Source organism: Eleginops maclovinus, chromosome 6 (genome assembly GCF_036324505.1).
Source record: "Eleginops maclovinus isolate JMC-PN-2008 ecotype Puerto Natales chromosome 6, JC_Emac_rtc_rv5, whole genome shotgun sequence".
In the NCBI taxonomy this organism is placed as follows: domain Eukaryota; kingdom Metazoa; phylum Chordata; class Actinopteri; order Perciformes; family Eleginopidae; genus Eleginops; species Eleginops maclovinus.
The window spans coordinates 9,976,647-9,997,422 of record NC_086354.1 but is presented as its reverse complement, the minus strand read 5'-3'; the positions used below and the strand labels follow the sequence as shown (position 1 = coordinate 9,997,422).

At 38.3% G+C, this 20,776-nt stretch overlaps 1 protein-coding gene across 1 annotated transcript in view; it reads right to left on the bottom strand.

Annotated features, from left to right (window-relative positions):
* Window positions 1-20,776, bottom strand: part of brinp2 (bone morphogenetic protein/retinoic acid inducible neural-specific 2) — a 176,389-nt gene that overhangs the window by 128,634 nt on the left and 26,979 nt on the right. The window lies entirely within an intron of this gene.

The window sequence follows — 20,776 nt, the reverse complement described above, 5'->3', positions numbered from 1 at the left end:
CAGTGTGGGTGTGTCACTGTCACTGTCAATAAGCTGTTGGTATTAATAACCACCAGTAGGTCTTGTAAATAAATTAGCATGTTGTTGACTAAAACATTAAGTTAAAGGACAAATCTGCATAGAAAACTGTATTCAAACAGATATTAGCTAAGTTAGTCCTTTTATACCCGCAATTTCCCCTGCATCATGAAATCAATGTTTTCAACATTGCAGATGTGTGATGGGGCACAATAAGTGACATAATACAACAGCCCAATTCCTATTAAAGCAGGCACACGTCATTCTATCTGTGGCTTTAAGTATGGTTTTATTGCCCTGTGTTTTACATTTGTTTTATGTCCTATCCGTTTATTTTGATTAGTTTATATATATACTTATATATGTACAGCACTTTGGTTAACTATGTGCTATAGAAACAAAGTTGGATTGGATCTGGAAAATCCACTAATTTCTGATTTTAACTGATTCACATATACATAAATAACATATGTATAACACATTAGCTCACATAGATAATCAATACCCATTAAGAGTAAAATTCGAAACGTTAGTATTTTCATAATTTCCTATGAATCAAATGAATATTGTAGTAATGAACCAACACTGATCTGAATTGCTAGTTACCCGAAGGCCCTCTGCCTCATTTAAAAGTAGCATTAATAGTACATTAGTAGTAACATGTACTATACAGTATGTTTAAATAAGGTTTTATTCACTTTGAGGCAGATACCTCAGGGTTCTTAAAAAACACTGAAATAAATGTGTGACACTTACATGGAAAATAGGCTGCTCTAATTGAACAATCGGGAACATTTATGTAACAATGCTATAAATTTGTAATTCCTTTATAAAGAAAGCATGGCAAGCCAGAGAGAATACAAGAGACAAAACAATTCCATCAGCATGTTGTACCACATCTTGATTTTGGATGTACTTTTTATTTTCTTCATTATCAGTGCTTACACAAAACCAAGATCACATGATAATTGACCCAGTCTTTAAAAAGTGTTGAAAGCCTTTGTTATTAAACTATTTCCAGAATTAAAGTTGTAGTCATAGTAAACTTTGATTGTTGTGTAAATTGTGCAAATACTCACATGGAATCAATATTCTTAGAAAGATTTTTTTTTTTGTCAAAAGGTGTCAATAAGGTTGTGTATTGTTTGGATTTTATCAATTCCTGTGTACAATTTAGTCCACTCTTAATAAAAAGCCTGAAGGCACATGGATACACAGATTCAAACAGTGACAGAAACAATTAGCATTGGTTTATGTTGTTGCAGTTGTATTTGTTAATGTCACATTGTCATCATAACTCATACCATAAAAGGAAAACAGACAGTTGTGGCTTCATATTTTGTTGACATACATTTTACAGAAGTCCCTATGAAACCGTATAGCCAATTTGGCATACCTGCAGTTTATTTTTTTTAAAATGGCAGAAGGACACAGCTCCCCTCCCCTTCTTGGACCTGGGATTTATAGTGTATCAGTGCATCTCTAAGATGCTCGCCAACAGTCTGCACATCCCTCTCAGACTGAGGAAGGGCATCTAGTTTAATCCGCTGAGGATTTCCATACCCTCCTGCTGCCTCTGGTAATCTGAAGTACATCACAAGACTGGTGGAGCTTTATTTCAAGAGTCTAGAAAATTGATAAGCAAGTGACAGAGATGGAGATAATGCTAATCCCAGAGTGGCACCAGGTTGAAATGAGTGGCCAACGACAAAGTAATTTAGGGCCTGAGGGCCACAGCAAAGCCTTACTGAAATAAAGGGAGATATAAAGGGGGGAGGTTTGGAGAAAAGTTGATAGGGAGGGAGATACAAGAAAAAGAAGGGAAAATAAGTAGCTACAGGGACTGCAGTCTTAAATGTTCTTTCAGTGTCTACACTTGTGTAATTGTCATAATAAACATCAATATTGTTTGATTGTATCTCCATTGTCAAGGCAACTGTTTTGAAATGCATACGACTTTAACGTTGGACAGTTTGATAAAAAAGTAGTTGACTTAAAGTATATTATTCAAAAATTGTCAAGGGTGTTAGGTCTTTTGTCCAATTTCAAAGTGAGAACACAACATTATATAAAGCTGTTTACGGGAAATCTGCCAAATTGTTCCCCATTTAAAGATCCAGCAGACAGGGATACACATTAGCATTAATTACTACAATGCCCTAGGTAATGATGCAATATTGCACGATGGCCATTGTGTAGCCTTAAAAGCTGTTTTTCCTTTCCATTTTTAGGGGGATGACACAACATATAAAAGGAAGTTTTCCCAAAAATTACATATTACATATCCAATACAGACCATCGTTTGGATTTGTGTTTTCTAACTGTTTAACATTTCTTTTTATGCAGTGTTGGGTTTTCACCAACTGCTTAGGAAAATACCTGGTTCATTAGCTGTTTGATGATGTGTAAACCAGCCAATTGCTAACTCTATCTTTGAGTCACTGGGTGCTGGGCAGGTGTGCTGAAACTAAAAACAAAGTAGATGAGAGACAATTTATATGCTGTGAATGCAGTCAGCAGAATTGCTCTATAGTACTGAGGGGAACTGCTGAGGGATAATTCATTCATGTCGGTCAGAGGTTGTCTAGATGTGATACTATTACTAATAGAATCCCTCTTGATCCATTGTGTATACAAAATAAATATTGCTTAGTGCAGTTTAAAAACTATACAAAGATAGCAGCAATTGTAAAAGTGCTGACTAACTCTGAAATCTCTGTTGACATACAAGTTTTATACCAACAAAGTTGGACATTTTGCTGCCCTCATATATGAGGACATGCAGTACTAAAACAATGCCATGCTATTTCTATATCTGTTTTTAGTCAATGGTATGTTTGTGTTGTTTTTTGTAAGCCAATTCAACCAATTATCGTTCAGCGGCCATACCTAATTCAAAGAAGATAACAAACCATTGCTGTAGGATTAAAACTATGCACAACTTCTATTACAATGGGGAGTAATGACAAAGAAAACAATGCCCACATTAATTGCTTGAAGAACAGCCATTGCAGTAAGCTGATTTTTCTATTACATTTTAATAACTCTGCCAAGCATGTCATCATAATAAACTTATGCCCCAATACAATTTCATACTACGTGAGACCATTTTAGTTTCCAATTACAAGAGCATCGTAGATAAGCAGGAATTATAATACGATTGTTTTCCAAGGGGGACCGTAAAATGATATAGAATACACAATTCAGTGGTTGCCTATGTTGTAGCGACAGTGCTCAAATCTCCTCCACCCATCAACCTGTGAGTGCAGCCCCAGTCACAGCAGTCTGCCTGTGTTGACAAGGACAAGGAATGACAAATCTCTCTAGAGCGACATCTCTGTGACAGACCTGAATAAAATGTTTGACTAAAGTGTCAAATATTTGAACTGCTTGAACCGCCTGACATGCTCTTGATCTTTCTGAGCAGGCAGTCTCAAAAGTGAACACGACACCCTGGTAGAGAGATAATAGAAATCAGGCTCTGAAGGTTTTTTTGTTTCTTTTATCTATCCTGCTGTGATCTGGATCACCTATGAATTTGTTAAATTATACAGACTTTGTTTAATATGATAAAAATCAAGCCTCTTATACGAAACCTCTTATAACGAGCAACTCATATACAGTATGCGGTTGATTATTTAAACCAAATCGGGTTTTTTTTGTTTATAGATTTTTAATATGGACAGCTTTGTTCTACTGAATTTGATTTTAGTTTTTGGAAATCTGTTCAAATGATTTTTACAAATGAAATTGCTTTACTGTTTATAATTCAAATTAACTAAAATACACTATAAAATATAGTTAATTGTACGCCAATTATAATTATGCGAGAGTGGTTTTGTAGTTTGCAATAACTTGAAGATGAGTGGGGCAGATAGACTAATAAGCCACTGATTGTGTTGTATTTTAAAATTATGAACAGGCGTCATCCCATCCCTTACCCAGAGAATCAGTTTATGGCTCCCGGACGCTTTTGTACCTGCAGCTATTGCACTGCTCAATAAAGCTAGCACGGCACGTTGCACTTCACCAATGCATGGCACTTTAAACCCCTTCAGGGAGTGTGTGTGCGTGTGTGTGTGCGTGTGTGTGTGTGTGTGCGTGTGTGTGTGTGCGTGTGTGTACCACTTGGCAGTATTGGTTTAGGAGCTCTCGTGATTGATACTATGTTTATTTCCATGATGATAATTGTATAAATGGATTTGTTTTGAAGTTCTTTGGATTTGTATCACTTTGAAGTCTTATTTTAACTGTAGAATGCGGACTTTCCCGCCTGCACTACAATGTCACTAGTGTGACATATATATATATATATATATTAGTAATAAATATATATATATATATATATATATTACTAATATATTAGTAATATATATATATATATATTATTACTGTAGAAGCTTAAGTACTCCCATAGACACCCATACTTGATGTAAACTCTGTGTGTAGTACATCAACAGAAAATGATTTAAAATATTGAATATGAATAATAAATTATTTGCATGAGTCATTAATGGCAAATCATGATTTAAACTGACTAAATTCTACTTCAGAGACATGAATATTTGCTGGTTCTTAATCTTATATGATAGTTAACTAAAGGTTTCTGGGTTCTGGGATGTAAATCAGCCAAGTAAAGATATTAATGTTATTGCGTGATGCATTTGTCACTCTTTTCTGATGTGTTTTGCATTCATAACACTGATTAAGAAACTACTGAAGACAGCATATGACAGACCAAACATATTTTGGCCAACATTAAAGCTCCTCTCTCACTGAGAAACTATATCCAGCCCTCTGCCCCTATACTTTCTGCAACATGACTAATATGACGCATCCATCAACTCTCATAAGTTATTTATGATTCCTTAACAATATCACGTAACCACATACATCACAACTCATTTTTTAATTAGGACGGAATGGCTTATGTCACAATGATGAAAAAGGGGGTTCGGATGGGAATATTAATGTGTGGTGGTAAGCATCACGCTGCATCAATTCAGAATCCATCTTTCACTTGTGCTGCAGCAGTTCTATCTTTCCGCAATCTCGAAAAGGTAAGAAGTAAAGCCCTCCAGTAAACTTTTGTATCTCCATTAACTCTCAGGCAACTCATGATCATCAAAAGTGATGATACATTTATGTTTTAAAGCGTAACAGCAGTAACAAATAAAGTAAGAAAACACGGGCTAATGCAGTTGCTACATCTGTTAGAGGACATATGTTCAAATAATGTGAAAACACTGTCATGTCTTGTAAAATTGAACCCATGGTATTATTTCATAACTAAGACAAACTTGATTTCACTGTCACTGAACGTCACTGAATGAGTCTTTCTGTAAATGGCTCACAAACTGACTGATTTGTGTAGCGCTCAGGAATCAGCTGGGTACTTTAAATATTTATTGGTGATTTTGTAGAGGGAAAATATTTACAGAGTTGTCAACAGTAATGCTGCCTGTGTAAGCCTGTAGGCTATGTATATACATCGAATTGCAGCTTGACGGCTCAATTATCAAGACGTGCTCACAGCTGCCTTTCCGTAAGCGTAATTCGAAGTGAAAACGGAGTAATAAAAATGAAAAGCTGTACTTTTATGGCAACTTCTCAAGAAAAGGAAGCCCCAACTTTTCACCTATTTTGTTCGCTTTGGAAAAAAATTGAAATTGATTAAAAGAAGTTTGTGTGTTATCACTGCTACATCAGCTCAGTTCCAATGGGAGTCTGTGTTTTTATAAATAATTTTTCCTCTACTCGCTCAACCATCCATTTTCCAAGAACATCAGAATGCTAATCTCATTACCTTCTGGGTGAGTATGAGAAAATGTGTTCAGGTTTGTGCATGTTCCTGAGTGGAAGAGCATTTGTTTGTGTGTGTGTGTGCGCATACACGTACAGAAGGAGGAATATGCCTGCTGTGTATGAGTGTACCAAAGTCGGTGTGCTTTCATACAATATTCAAACACTCCCATGGTGCTTTTACATCAGGGAAATATTAAAAGCTCCTCCATAACCACTTCGCCGTGGTTCACCAACTGTTCCAGCTTACGAAGACTGAGGACTGGGCTTAATCATCAGTCGGGGAGAGATTTCCTTCAGAACTGCCAAGTGAACTCAAACTACTTCCAGCCTCGTATTCTTCTTATGCCCTTCCGAAAAACCTGATATTTAATGCATAGGTGCTGCGGCTGGCAGTGATAGACAGGGGGGAAAGTTAAAGTTGACATTTCACTTGCAAAATGCAATGCCGTCAAAACAGACCCATGAATGTGAGACACATCCCATGAGAAGAGACAGAGGGAGGCGGAGGGAGAAAGGTGACATTGCTAAAAGAGAGTGCCCACAAATGGGAAGGTGAAGTGGCAGAGGGTAAAGATGTGGTGCCTCAACTCTATTTCCTTCTAGAGAGAAAGAAAATAAAACGGATGCAGGGCTGAGGACCAATCACAAAATAGTATGTGGCATGAGTTTGATCAAGAAATTATTACAGTTCTCTTCATGTGTTAAAATAGATAAGGGTTGTCAGGTGACTCTTTTTTTTTAACAAGAATTACATAACTTGATGGGTAAGGGACTCCATATCCTTATTTTTTTTAACTTTTGTAACCTCCCAGCTAGCCGCTAACCAGATAGTTAGCTAGGAAAATGCAAGTCACTAGCTACCTTCTAACAATTACAGGAAAAATCAATCACATATTTTGACAAACTGTTTAATAAAGTCTTGCCTTTTGTGATTTTGTTTTCCTCTAGAGCAGGGGTGCCCAACCTTTTTTGAACCAAGATCTACTTTTAAAGTTGATAGTGTGTCGAGATCTACCAAGCCACATCGAAAGCCATAGCGTAGCCACAATTAATTGTGGACCTATATAATAACTCAATTTTCTGACACAAAGATCAAGTTTTATTATTATTAATAATAATAATAATAATAATACATTTATTGAAGGAAATGTACGTCGTGCAAAGAATAAGCACACGTAGGCCTAGGACTGGCCCATAACAATACAACAACATACAACCCAATTAATACAATGCCTAATTTAAGTTGGAAAAGTGGTTCTCTACCCTAGTGGGACTTCTGGCACTGAGGGGAGGAAGCTAGTCTCTCATAGTCCGGACAGTAGGAGCTCAGTGCCAACCGTAAGCAAGCCCCAAGGTGGTCATCAGTCATGGTGGATCTGTATTTTGACTTAATGATTTTCATATGTGAAAAGGCAGACTCGCACAAATATGTTGATCCAACTTCTTTGCAGTTTGTCTGAGGTTGAGGTACTTCTCTTTCTGCATTAGATTCCAGAATTCCCATATTGTCGAAAACCATTCTAATGAACACACATAGCTGAGCCACATCCACAGCATCAGTGGATTCATCGACTTGCAGAGAAAAACACTCACATGTGTCAATATCATTCCTCAATTGCTGTTCAACATCCTCCGCCATTCCCTCGCATCGCCGTGTAACAGAATTTCTTGATAGCTGCACATCCTGAATAGCAGACACAATCTCCTTTCGATTTTTAAAATCGGCAAAAAGCGCATCTGCGGCTTCCATGAACGCTTCTTTCACAATCTCACCCTCCTTGAAAGATTTCTTTCCTTTTGCAAGAACACGACAGGCACGATAAAAAGCTATGGTTGCAGCATTACTCTTGGTATTGGGCCTGGTAAAAATGGACTGTTGTGCTGCTGGCTGACTTCAATTCCTTGACTTTTCGGGCGCGCAGTGGTGATTTAGCTGGGAAGTTTGTATCGTATCTCTTGTGGACTGTCTTGAAATGCCGCTCCAAATTTCCTTTCTTTGGTAAAGCCACATTTGCATTGCAGATAAGACAGATGGACTTGGCATTCGAATACACGAAACAATAATCCTCCTCCCACTCTGAATGAAAATGATAAGTTTTAAATTTTTTAGCTTCTGCCGCCATGGTAGTATCCACTCGCTCTAGTCAAGCTTCTTGCGCCCTTCCGAGTCCCTAGTTAGAACCTAGCAACCATACCATGCGTGCGCAGATAGAAAGAAGCGCGTGAGATTTTTTCTTTGATTATGTCTGATCTACCTTACTATAGCTGTACAAATCTACACACTCAGCTCAGCAGTTCATTGTGCCTATTTAAGATGTTTTAAGTTGGAAGTTTTAATGTAGGCCTATTTTACACAACAGTAGGAGGATAGCCTACACACACAACATTTTCTCGCGATCGACTGGAACTCAGCCCGCGATGGACTGGTAGACCGCGATCGACTGGTTGGGCACCCCTGCTCTAGAGGAATAATGATGAATACATGTCATGTTATTTTCTGGTCACAGTTAAAGAAGAATAAGCAAATCTATTAATCACATTGATTCACCTGAAATGTGCTGTTGTGACCAAGCCAAGACACCATTATATTTTGTCAAGACTTTCAAATGTAAGCGCAATGTAGGTGTCTGATTTAACTAATAATGTATTCATTTAAATTGATTGCAGTTAAAGTTGAAACATAACTAACTTCTTCTATTAATTCTGTCTCAGTCTCCATTCTTTGATTTTTTGTTTTGCCGTTTTGTAGAGAGCTCTGTCTAAGACGTTTTATGAGTCTGATGTAAAAGCGCATAGCCTTCAAATTAAGTGCTGTCTGACAGACTCAATGTAGTGCAACCAAGTCCTTTAAGTACCAATAATTCTGTAGCTATATAATCTCCTAACCAACATGTTTTGAAAATTAAAGTACGACACTGTCAAATTTGACGTATGACATTTAACTTGAGCATACTAAGCATTTTTGTTTGTATTTGTACAGCTTGAGAACCATTACACAAATTGATATAGATGGTAGATGAATATTTACAAGTTATGGTACTAACATAAATGTTGTACACATGTCAAGGTCTTTACACCGAAGGACACACTCAGTGGGCTATTTATCATCGCAGATCTCATGTTGTGGAACCTGTAATGTATACCATTTTGTTAAAAGCATGAGAGCGATGACACATTTGCCCAATAAAACATAAACAGTGTTTCTTCAATGACATCCCTGATGATATCTAATGCCCGACAAGCTTTTTTAGAGTTTGGACATGCTGAATTGAACTGAAAAAAATACAACTGGTGTTTCAAAGCATTACTGTGCCTTATGCATCATTTCACTTTACCTCAGGGAATAAGTACAGTATCTCGGTAGGTATTAGAGTTTGCAGTCATCAAAACTTTTTTTTTTTATCCTGTAAAACTTTTGTTGGGTGTGTGAACCCGAATCTGCAACAAACTTTCAGTGGAGTATGTGTTGGTCTTATTTTGTCATACAATGAGTTGTTGAAATAACTTGTAATTCTTCTCTCACAATAGATCTGACAATACACAGACATTTTGTCCAATTTCGCTATAGCTAAGCTACAGGTTGGTCGGAGTCAGTGGCTATAATTTATTGTCTGTTTCTCAAACACCAGATCAAAGCTCTCTGAAAACAAAAGTGTGCACAGGATAAAGACATGCTGTATTGGTGCCAACAGCCAATTATGGTGTATTAATCTTCTGCGAGTAACAGCAACTCAGTACTGAAAAACGGGGGGAAAAAACCACACAAGAGAAATGATGGAATTGAGGTAAGTGGAGACAAATCCTTCCGATCCACCCTCACCTGACAAAGACATTGTCAAAGACTGTTCAAGATTAAATGTATCAATGAGTAATGAATTTGGTTCTTGCTTAGGAAAGCAAAAAAAATATGCAAAGTCAGATCCAACAAAGAGATGATAGCTGTGAACAGCACAATAGATAAATACGGCTATGCAAAGTCGTAAACAGCTACTCCTAAAGTACATTTTCAAGAAAAAGGCAAAGGTAACTCCTCGGCTTCTTTTAAATAGTACAGTTTTCCAAGCAAATGGGATTATTACATTGATAGTATTTGAAGTCAGTTAAACTTGGTGAGCCTTTAGCGCTAACAATAGTGGGATGTATGAAACTAGCCTCAGAGACTAAAGCAATGCAAAAATCTGTGATGACATGAAGGGCAAATCCATTACAATCTTAGTGACTAACAAAATAAAATATTTTGCTTTATGATTTTACACTTGAATATGACTTGAAAACCTTAAATTATATCAGTAAAATGCTCATGTTTCATGATGAATTGTTCACAAAAGCCTTTATTGTGACATAAAGAACAAATTTACCATGCATGTTTTTAGGGTTTCAGAACATTTGGATATGTAGTTTATTGTGACTCAATTCAGCTTTTGTAAATAAACAGTGAAGAAGTAGCTTATATTATTATATTATATTTATTTTTCTTTGTGTTGATCCTGTGTGTGTTATTTAAATATATAGTCTTTCTGTCTACATGTATACAATGGTTTGCTTTGGAAAAAACCGATGCAATAGTCAAAAATCCATTATTACGAAATACAAGTCGAAAAATATTTGCAATCTGCAAAACCTGCAGTGGTATTATGGAAAATGCCAACGGCAGCATCAACAGCATTACATGGGGGCAAAAGCCAGTCTAAGTTAACAACCACAAAAAGCATTTTTGTAAAGTACACATCTTCTTAGAGCTACTTCATTAAGGCGGTAAGAACAGTAATTGGTAGACTTGTGCTGCTTGTGTTTTCACAATGGTGTTGGAGAAAATATCAGCCATCTTCCTCATTTTATCAAAACTCATTTTTCTGCTTACTTCAATCCCCAGTCTATCACAGAGATGAAAGAACGGAACATAATTCTAACAAACCCTAACCCCTTACCCTTCCCCTGCAATGAGACAGGCCAAAATGGAATTGAACAGGAAATATGTCAAATGATATCAATACATATGTACATATCACAGGGTTGATAAAGGGATGGAAACAACATTACTGTAAGTAACTTTATTAACTGTAAGTTATTATCATTATGGAAATATTTGTTAATAGAAAACATTTCCCTTTTTTTTCTACAATTGATTCGACACACACTGCTGTGGCTGCTGCTTCAACCATTGAATGCATCACCTGCTCTGCAGCAATGTTAACCAAGTGTTAAGAATCGTTCATGAGCTGGATGCTGAATTATTATTGTCCTTTATCAATAGGCAATAGAGAGACGTTCAGGCAGGTGGAACTGTAAAAAAAGCATGTACACATGCTGGGCCAAACAAGATCTCCGTAAGACACTGATGACACCATATTAAGAATTGATATGGGAAGTATATAACGCCATATTTCTTCAGAAGGGGTTTCGGAGGGAATGTGTGTGTGTCAATGGGAGTCATTGTAGAAGCCCTTCTCCCGTACACTTTCAGCAACGATGCTTCACACCTTGACAAATAGCTGCCGAACTCATCATTCATCATTCACTATATTGAGTTCTTGGAGCAATCCGGCGGGGGAGCAATGTCTGTGATTCTGCGATTGACCTCACAGAGATTAAATTGAAGCTCAATATAAAGAAATGAGTAACGGCCTCAGGGTATATGTATCAGGGACGGGACCTTTATTTCCTATTAAATCAAAGTTTGGTGTCCTCAATTAAAACCTAACTATTTGTGTGTGTATGCCTGTGTGCCACTGTGCCTGTGTGTGTATTCCCGCATTCGTGTCCTCAGAGTCCCATTGTTCAGTTCATTGATCACATGGCTCACTTTAAATCACCTCATCAACTTTAATACCTTCTGTGGCTTGATACTCCCATCACCCTGGTCAAGGAGACTCACACACTCACATGCACACACTCTTGATACGCTCATTTCTTCGGTCAAGGAGATGTACAAACATCTTCACCACATGCCTGTATCTGATCACTTTCACACCCTCACTTGGTTGTTAATCTTTAGAGGACGCACACTTACTAGTGAACACACATCCACACGCTGTCAACAAATTCAGTGAGCTGAAGCGTTTCATCGATAGGTAATCCATGATGGCGATGGCCCTAAAAAAAGGTCACTGGAGCCCAGCTGAACGCCAGGGGAGGGCAGATAATGATAAACATCCATCTTGAGATGAAGGGGGCGAGTAAGGCAACAGAAAACCATCTGGTTAAATGAAATGTTGTGATGTGGTGTTCTATGCTTCTGCTTCAATCCTTATTACCTCATCGGACAACAAGATCAGCTGTGCTTATGTTATATTTCTTTCTTACATCATGTCATTTTGAGTCCAAAGTTATCATGTATATTGTTTTCTTGGATTAGTGTCGATTTAAATAGTGCTTTGGTGTCCATACCAATAAGAGCTGACTTCAATTACCACGCTTTGGTGTATAAACATGCAAATGTTTAAAAAGAAAGCAGACTGACTATTACTTTAGTTACTTTATTTTTGGAATGGGTGCAGTAGAACATAAAACACTGCATCAAAACCCGGATAACTCAGGCTCTCAACAAGTCACAGCTGACAATGTTTTGACAGTGCCCCCTTTCCAATTACATGCAGGAAACTCTATAATACATAGAAGAGATCATGAGATGGTCACGCTCTGCTTCACTGTCGTATGAAACCGTCCAGTTGTGGGAAATGTAATCTATAAGGAACATTTCAATTTTCCCACCATTAGTTTCCGGAGATTTTAATTAAGCATAAGCCATTAATCTCCATTTTTCCATTTCTCTGCTGTCCCACTGAACACTCTGCGAGCTCAGTCCGTGCGCTGCATAAAACCCAGCATTCAGAGGGTATGCAAACAAAATCTTTTGGTGCATTAATTTCAGTTCACACATCATGTTAATATTCTTATGGGTGGTGTGGTTTAACTGCAGTAAATATCCTACATCATTCTGAGTGGCAAATGCCTGCACAATAGTGGTTTTCATAAGTTTTCCTTTCCTTTCCTGTAATGAGACAAAAATGATAGAATAATAATTTTGCAAAGTGTGACCGGTACATGAACATCATTTAAGTTTGCCTTCTGCCAAATGTAGCCTTACTTGCACCTGGCTGTATGCTGGCTGATTTACTGGCTGGTTCGCAGTGTTGGTAGGTGCAAAACTAATGACATTCCCATCAGCCACAGCGGAAGACTAACATGTGCTTTTAGTAAATGTTAGTCTGGTAAATATATAGTAATAATTATTCCAGAGGGATATTACTTTTCTAATGCTTAGATTCTTGCAAGCAAGTGTAAACCAATACGTTAGCATTGTCATTGTGAGAGAGTTAGCAAGTGAGGTGAGCTTTAGCTCAAAATATAGATGATTCATGTCATAGAGTTGCTAACATGGTTTTAGACTCGTGATAAAAATGAATACTTGAAAATGTCCTATTTGGGAGAAAATTCTAACAAACTTGCTTCAGTAATTAATCCAATATTTCAGTGCCCTTTTGCCTCCGATTCGAAAAATCCCCAAAGATTCTATTGACATTGTTATTGGTTAGTAAATCCGACAACCTATTGCACAAGTTAATGCAAATATTCTGGCCGGAGTAACATCAGATATCTTGATGACTCGAAAAACGTACTACCAAAAAAGTTGCATACTCGCAAAAAGTGTCCAATGGGAACAATTCTACAGCTGAACCTTTTATAACTCCATGTATATATTTGTTTAAACATTTTAGACCGCGAAAGACCTTTATACCATGTATCATAAGCATTTTCAAATTGGTGTGCTATATATTCATTTACGGCTCCTGGATAAATGCATCAAACATTTATTGAATACAGAGTTTGTTAGGATGATTCAAAGGTCAGCTTTGACTTCAAACCCCATTCGTCTTTGTTACAAAACCTGGACAACACTTCGAGAATAAATGCTGATGTTTTTCCAGTTATCTCACAAGCTGTAATTCTCCCGGTGCTGCAGTCTTTTGGAAATTATAAAAAAAAAAACATGAAAAGGGGTTTGATTAACGGGCAAGATTTTCCAATTTTGTACCAGCAATAGGGTTTAATATGATATTGCTCTCAATATATGGAGCAAATCTTCTCTCTTATGAAAAGTCAATAACATGCTTTTTTTCCCACATTTTTAAGTCTCTTGCCTTCTTTCTGCCGCAACCAATTCTGTTCCACTTCTCCGTCCTGTTGCCCTCTTTCAGATTCAGAAGGCAGGGCAGTGAGTAATCTCCATGCACTTTAATGGAAACTCTTTCTCTGCAGTGTAATCAGGGTTCCACCCCTCTCCACCCAAGCTGACCCTAACAGCCCCTAATGTCCTCCCTGAGTAATGGGGTCCAGCCTGAGCTCCCTGGTGACCAAAGGGGCCGTTCAGCCCTTTTTTTTCCCGCCTCCTCTCACCTCTTTCTCTCTCGCCAATTAAAAACCAGTGACAGCGGTGACAGGGCCCCTCTGATGCGAGTGATTGGACGAGCCCCAGCCTTTTCCCAGCCCATGGTGTGAGTCGTCCCTCTCCTTTGATCTCCACCGACTTCCCCGTGTCAAATAAATCATTTCTCAGCGAGCGGGGCCTCTTTGACCGAGGAAATCAAGAAATTCCACTTTATCTGCCTCTGATATCAAAGCCAGCTTTGCCGTTAAACATTAAATGGTGATTTTGAGATGATCCCGGGATAGGCCGGGCCGCATGGTGAGCAGAACCGGTTGTGATTTATTGTAGACGTGTGTGTGTGTTTGTGTGTGTGTGTGTGTGTGTGTGAATGAGATAGAGACCCAGTGCACAGAGCAATCACACAGAGGGAAACACATCCAGCCACACCTGTGCCACTAAGATTAGTTGTCATTTTACGGATTTGGGGGAAATTCTACATTAACCTTGCAATATGTCGAACAATGCGACCGTAAGTATCCAGTACAGTAAGGTGTCTTTAGATCCAATAGAGAGAGCAGCTGGCCCAGGCAACGCCCTGTTCCTCCTGTTCTTCAAGGCGGGTTGCTCAGAGGATCGAGGAGGAAGAAGATGAAACAGGACTGGCTGCGTTCCTGATTCAACAATTGTAAGATATGAGGCACTCCTTTCCAACGCATGTTATATGGTGGGGAGAAAATATTTTAGATAAATACTTATTGTTGCGGATATATTTATTGATCCCTATTTGGGAACTTTTCCAAAAATATCATCCAAACTTTATATCCTTGGAGTAAAAGAGCACAATTTACGCAGAGAAAAATCAATCAAAGCGTATAAACTGGAAAATAGACCCCACAACCGACAACAGTGAAATATATCTTCCATTATGAAGACACTCTGATGGAAAAGCACATTGTGTGACAACCGAGACACAAGCTCCATCACTTCAGAGCACTGAGGACCCACATCACGACAAATGCACAACACAACTCATCAACAGAGGATCCATGACCTCTCTATCCATCAAACTGAATTTACCACACACACCAAGACACACTCACAGCATGGAAACAGCAGCATTAAAGGGTTTTATTTAGCCACTAGGCACACACGAGCATTCACAAGCTACATTTGCCGCCACTGGTGCTTAAAGATGTAAACACAGGGGCTTCTACAAGTGCATTTACATAAAAACTAATTTACATGATTAAACACACACCCGAACATGTACGCCACAATACCAGCCCCTGCTTCTCCCTCCATGCTTGGATCTCTCCGAGTCAATAGCAGCAAATCCCCTCACAGATTTTAATCAGATGGGCGACTATTGGGGCTTAGCTAATGAATGCACTGGGATAATATAATCTCAATAATCTCTATGAAGCCTCTAATTGAACCATATGCTAAATGTGATGTATGACTTCATTAAGGGGCTGATGTCTTCTTTTATGTGATGCTGTTAGTGACCTTGACTGGCTTAGTGTGGCACTGTCGAGGCGAGGGTCCAATCCTGTTAAAGCTATTCAGTGGAGCTGGCACATCACGGTTGACTGCAGGATCAGTGGAGCCGCCAAGTTGAAAAGTGATTCTCAAACTTGGACCGACTTCTGATATTTGGAAGAAGGTAGGCAAACAAAGGTTCTCTAGTATGAGGTCCCATCATGATGTCTTAAATGCAGTAATAGCATACAGAGCATAATGTGATTATCCTGCATTTGACTAGGATTTTTTTTCCTGACCCCATTATTCTGTGATTAAATTAAAAGCAATCAACTCTCCAGTAATATGTTAACATTTTGGGATTAGATTGACTTTTTACTATGATCACCCTTTTATCTATTTTGATAAAAGGAGCCAGGGTTTGAAGTGTGCCCATGTTGTGATCCATCATTGATAACTTGGTCTGACCAATTGTAAAAACACCTGAAATTCTGTTTTTAACAAAAGAAAAGAAGATAACATATGCAAATTCTTACACTAGAGAAGCAGGAACTTCTTGAGCAATTCAAATGTATTTCTTTCATTTGAGAAGTGAATAATTACAGTATTAACCCTTAACAGGATTTAATTGTATTGATAAAAAAAAAGGACAAACCTTTTATTTCACTTTGATCAAAACAATTATATTCATTACTAGAATTAAGGACAAACGTTTGGTGTAAGCATAGCAGCCTTAGAGGCTAAACAAAGCACATTTTGCTTTGTTTATGTTAAGTGCTGACGACAATACTCTTGCAATTTACAACATTGAACTTGATAAAAGATACATGTTTTCATTTTAACCCTCTGGAGTCTACGCACGCGCCGGGGCGTCGAAGTGCACATATTTTACGTATTTAATCATATCTTTTCGATTGCAAGAAGTAGATGATACAGATAACTGCGGAATCGCTGGAACTGTAGCTTTCCAGCGGTACCTCATGTGAGACTTTACCCTACTCCCAGCAGCCAATAGGGCCGCTCAAATCATCCTGACTTTGCGATACACTGTGTAGGATTGGTTACAGGGTGCACAAATCCACATGGTCTGAAATGACCAATGGACACTCACTAAGGACCTACCCACCAAGAAAAATAACATATACCACGTGTCCCCCATCATTTTACGTCTGTGTGGAAGTTAGAGAGAGACAGGGAAAATGGCTAAAAAAAAAAAGCTTTACAGTTGCCAACGTGCTAGAGATTATTTTAGTGACGATGGAGCATCAGGAAGTGAAGGCTTCGACTCTTCTGAAGAAGAAGAGTACTGGGACAACAACAAGGATCCATTTGAAGATGGGTAAGTGTAAATATTACAGTAATAGTGCACCTGCACTGTGGGGAATGTTGCGAAAATGATCAAGAGTTTTATTTTTTTTATCGATAATCATGAACTTTTTTTGGGGACAAAATGGACTCTCCATTAGTAAACGTTTACTCCAAGTAGAAGTTTTTTTATGTGTGAACGTTAATTTGTGTGAAAAGTGAGGTTACATGTGTAGATGAATAAAATAATCCTTTATTCGTCCCACAATGGAGACATTTACAATGGCCATAGACATGTATTTTACCATACTGTTCTGTACAGATGAGACTTTGTTACAGTCAGATGTATCTCTGTGTGTGTGTGTGAGTGAGAGTGAGAGTGAGAGTGAGATACTCTAGACTTAGTAGTGATTATTGTCCTACATTTTAATTTGTTTTATGGAAAGGTTTCACAGCTGCCTGGGCCCACAGGCGGCATTTATCCAGCAACCACAACCTCCAGCTGTGCCTGCCAGCAGGTTGAGATCTACCGTGGCTCAAGGGCCTTCACCACAACCATCACCACCAAGGACCAGCGGACAAGCATCACTACAGCTGCCTCCACCTCCATCTGTGCCTGCCACAAGGCACAAAGGCCTCCGCCACAGCCTTCACCCTCGACCCAGCCAGCACAGAAGTCTTGTATAGCACACGTAACCCACGTACACAGCAGCCAGCCCCACTGTCTAGGAAGATAGACAAAGACCCTGACACTGCTCCCCCTGTCTTTACATTTATAATGAATATTTGGTTGAAAAAGTTCTGATATTGTAAATAGTGAGATTTTCCAGTTTCTTATAGTTATATAAATAGTTGGTTGAAAAAACATATTTAAAATAAATTGTTGGTTGAAAACAAAACTTTTAATGCTCAATTTCTATTTGTACAGATCACATGAACCTTGCTATGTATCTCAGTCCCTGCTGGGGGTAAAGAAGAGTGATAGATAACTATTTTACTCAAAATTTGAATTTACAAAATGTCATTTTAGACTGAATAACACATTTATATACAGCATATTTAATATATTTCACTACTTTTGTGAACCTTACACTTTGGTAAACCAAATATAAAATACCAAAATAATTTGATGACATTAGTAAATTTGTGTTTTCACAAGATTTTTCAAGATTTCCAAAAACTGGGTTTCAAATTTCAGCCTTAGAGCTAATTATGTCATCACACAGTGCTCTAATGTGATTTGCATTTCTAGCAGTACCAGAGATTGTCCTGAACATTTTGATATGCAACACATGGGTGCCATGTTGTATGTTTTAAATGAGATTTAAGGAGACCTCAAAATCGAGAAAATACCCTTAGACTCCAGAGAGTTAATATTACAATCATGGCCTTTAGCCTTGCTCAGTTCTCTTGTTCTGAAGCTGCTTTACATCTGCACTGATCTCAACTTTCAGCCTGTATTTTTTTCCCATAAGTGCATGATTATTTATAAATATTGATTGAGATCAAAAGCCTCCTGCTTATAACATCCTTTAAAGAACACGAACACACACACACACACACACACACACACACACACACATACAACACACACAATCTGATTTCACAAAATTCATGCCCCGGAATGAAAATCCATGTGTTCGCCTTTGGTGTTGTCAAATGTGAAATCAGCTTTGCATGAGCACTTTCCCAAAACCGCTCGGATGAGTAAGTTCAAAGGCGCACGTTGGTTTAGTCAGCCAAAACGCGGGAGGCAGACGGGAGAGGGAGGGTTATTAGCCCATTTTTCAATGTCTTCTCATGAATTAAATATGTAATCAAGCATGCAAACTGAGCCAGACAAATTTGGAGTTTTAACTTAGCTGAAACCAAGCCAATAAAACAAGGAAAATGCCTTTTTAACGAATGAATTAACATTATTAAAGGCACCATTATTTGGAACTTATTTGCTTCCTTTCACTTGGACGACAGTTCAGTTGATTAAGCATCACATTTCTCCCTAACAACAAAAAAAGGAGGATAAATATTGCTGATATCCCCTTTTTTAACAGAGATTATAATCGACACAAACTCTGCTGTGTTATGCACAAACACACCTGGCACTTAAATGTCCTGTTTGTTCACATATTCTTCATCGTTTGGGTTCACATAAAGCCGAATAGATGCTTTTAAAGTACAATGGAAAAAATTATATTTGTGGACACATAATCTCTGAGCTGGTGGATCAGCAGCTAACTCCACTTCTTCTGCTTTCTATCACAGGATTAAAATATGGCCAATTTGATAGCAAAAGAAGGTCTTCTAACACATCGCAGCTTGCCATTCGGTTGGAGTAATGTTTTAAGTCACTCTACGCCCACTTCAAGCGACCAATCAAAGTATGAGATATGTTTTCTTATATGTTGCCATCCAACTTTGTCTACTTCAACATCCCAACTCTTCTTACATATGCAACCGCAAGACATGTTCTTTTTTTATGGGGGGCTGCGTTGACGTGTCTAAACAGGCAGGTCCTCGCAGATGTCCCCTTTGCGTCTGTTGGACTGATGCAGCAGCTTGATAGGTTTTTAATAATTGCATCCAGACGTTCCACTTCATTCCACTTTGAAGCAACCCACTCGTTCTAAACAGGATGGAGCCGATGTGTTGCTGTGAAATGTATTCCACGGGCACTGATTTGAAAGACAAGGTAAAGCAGGGCTTTTTGACTTTTCCTTCACATGGTTGACTAATTCTCTGCCCCTCTCTGAATATAAAAGCAATGTATATGTGACCATACTTTCACTCCCCCCACCTCTCTTCAGCCTTTTTCTCCTCTCATCAAACTCTCCCTGATTGCTTGTGCAAGCACTAAACAAATGAATGTGGTTTAAAGTGGGTCAGGAAAGTACAATTGTTATATCTTTGCAGCATTACCCGTTTCTCTTAGGGCAGGTGGTGTGTATGAGACAGAATGGCCGCTCGTGGTTAAATCTCCTTGAACGTTAACAGTAAAAATCAATGGGAAGAGTTTGGATGTCAGAGCCAATGACTCTGGATGATTTAGCTCAATACGCCGATCGATGCCGCGACTGATAATCATCGTATTTCTCGCCACTAAATGTCTTTCCCAATCATTGTCGGGAAGTGGAGGAGAGGCAGAAGAGAAGCGGCATGAGCAGCAGGTGAAAGAAAGAGATTCACATGCAATCATGAGACGTTGTAGTGCAGCATAAGTCATGAATAATGTACTGCTGAAGCGCAGAGAGACTTTTGTGTTCCTTAATGTTCTTTCTTACAGCGTCTGACAGGGACCTGGGTGACATGTTTTAGACTCAACATCACTTAAACATGAATTAAAAATAACAATGCACTACATTTGCATCACTGAGGGATAGAGGTACACAGTAATGCAAAATAGGTGAGCATTTATTTTTCCAGATGGTAAAACCTTTAGCGATTCTCCTCAAATCCACGGTAAGTATGTTCTGCAAATCCGACTTTCCTCCAGGCATTTTGTTGTTTCAGCTTTGTTTACATTAAGCTTCTTTAGATTGTAGACGATTTATGTGACATCTCTGAAACAAAGTGTACGCCAAACCATTTCTACTGGCCTCCTGTGGAAAATGGACCCAAAGCTCAACTGATTTTCTATTGAAAAACTCATTAATGAGAGACATTTTTTTATGCATCTCAACAGCTTAAGAATATTCAGAAGCGGCTTTTAAAAAATCCACAGGGGATTAAATAAAAAATAAATTGTTGTTTTTCGATGCAGTAGTAAAAAGGGTATTAAACACACCCTATCCACACACACACATA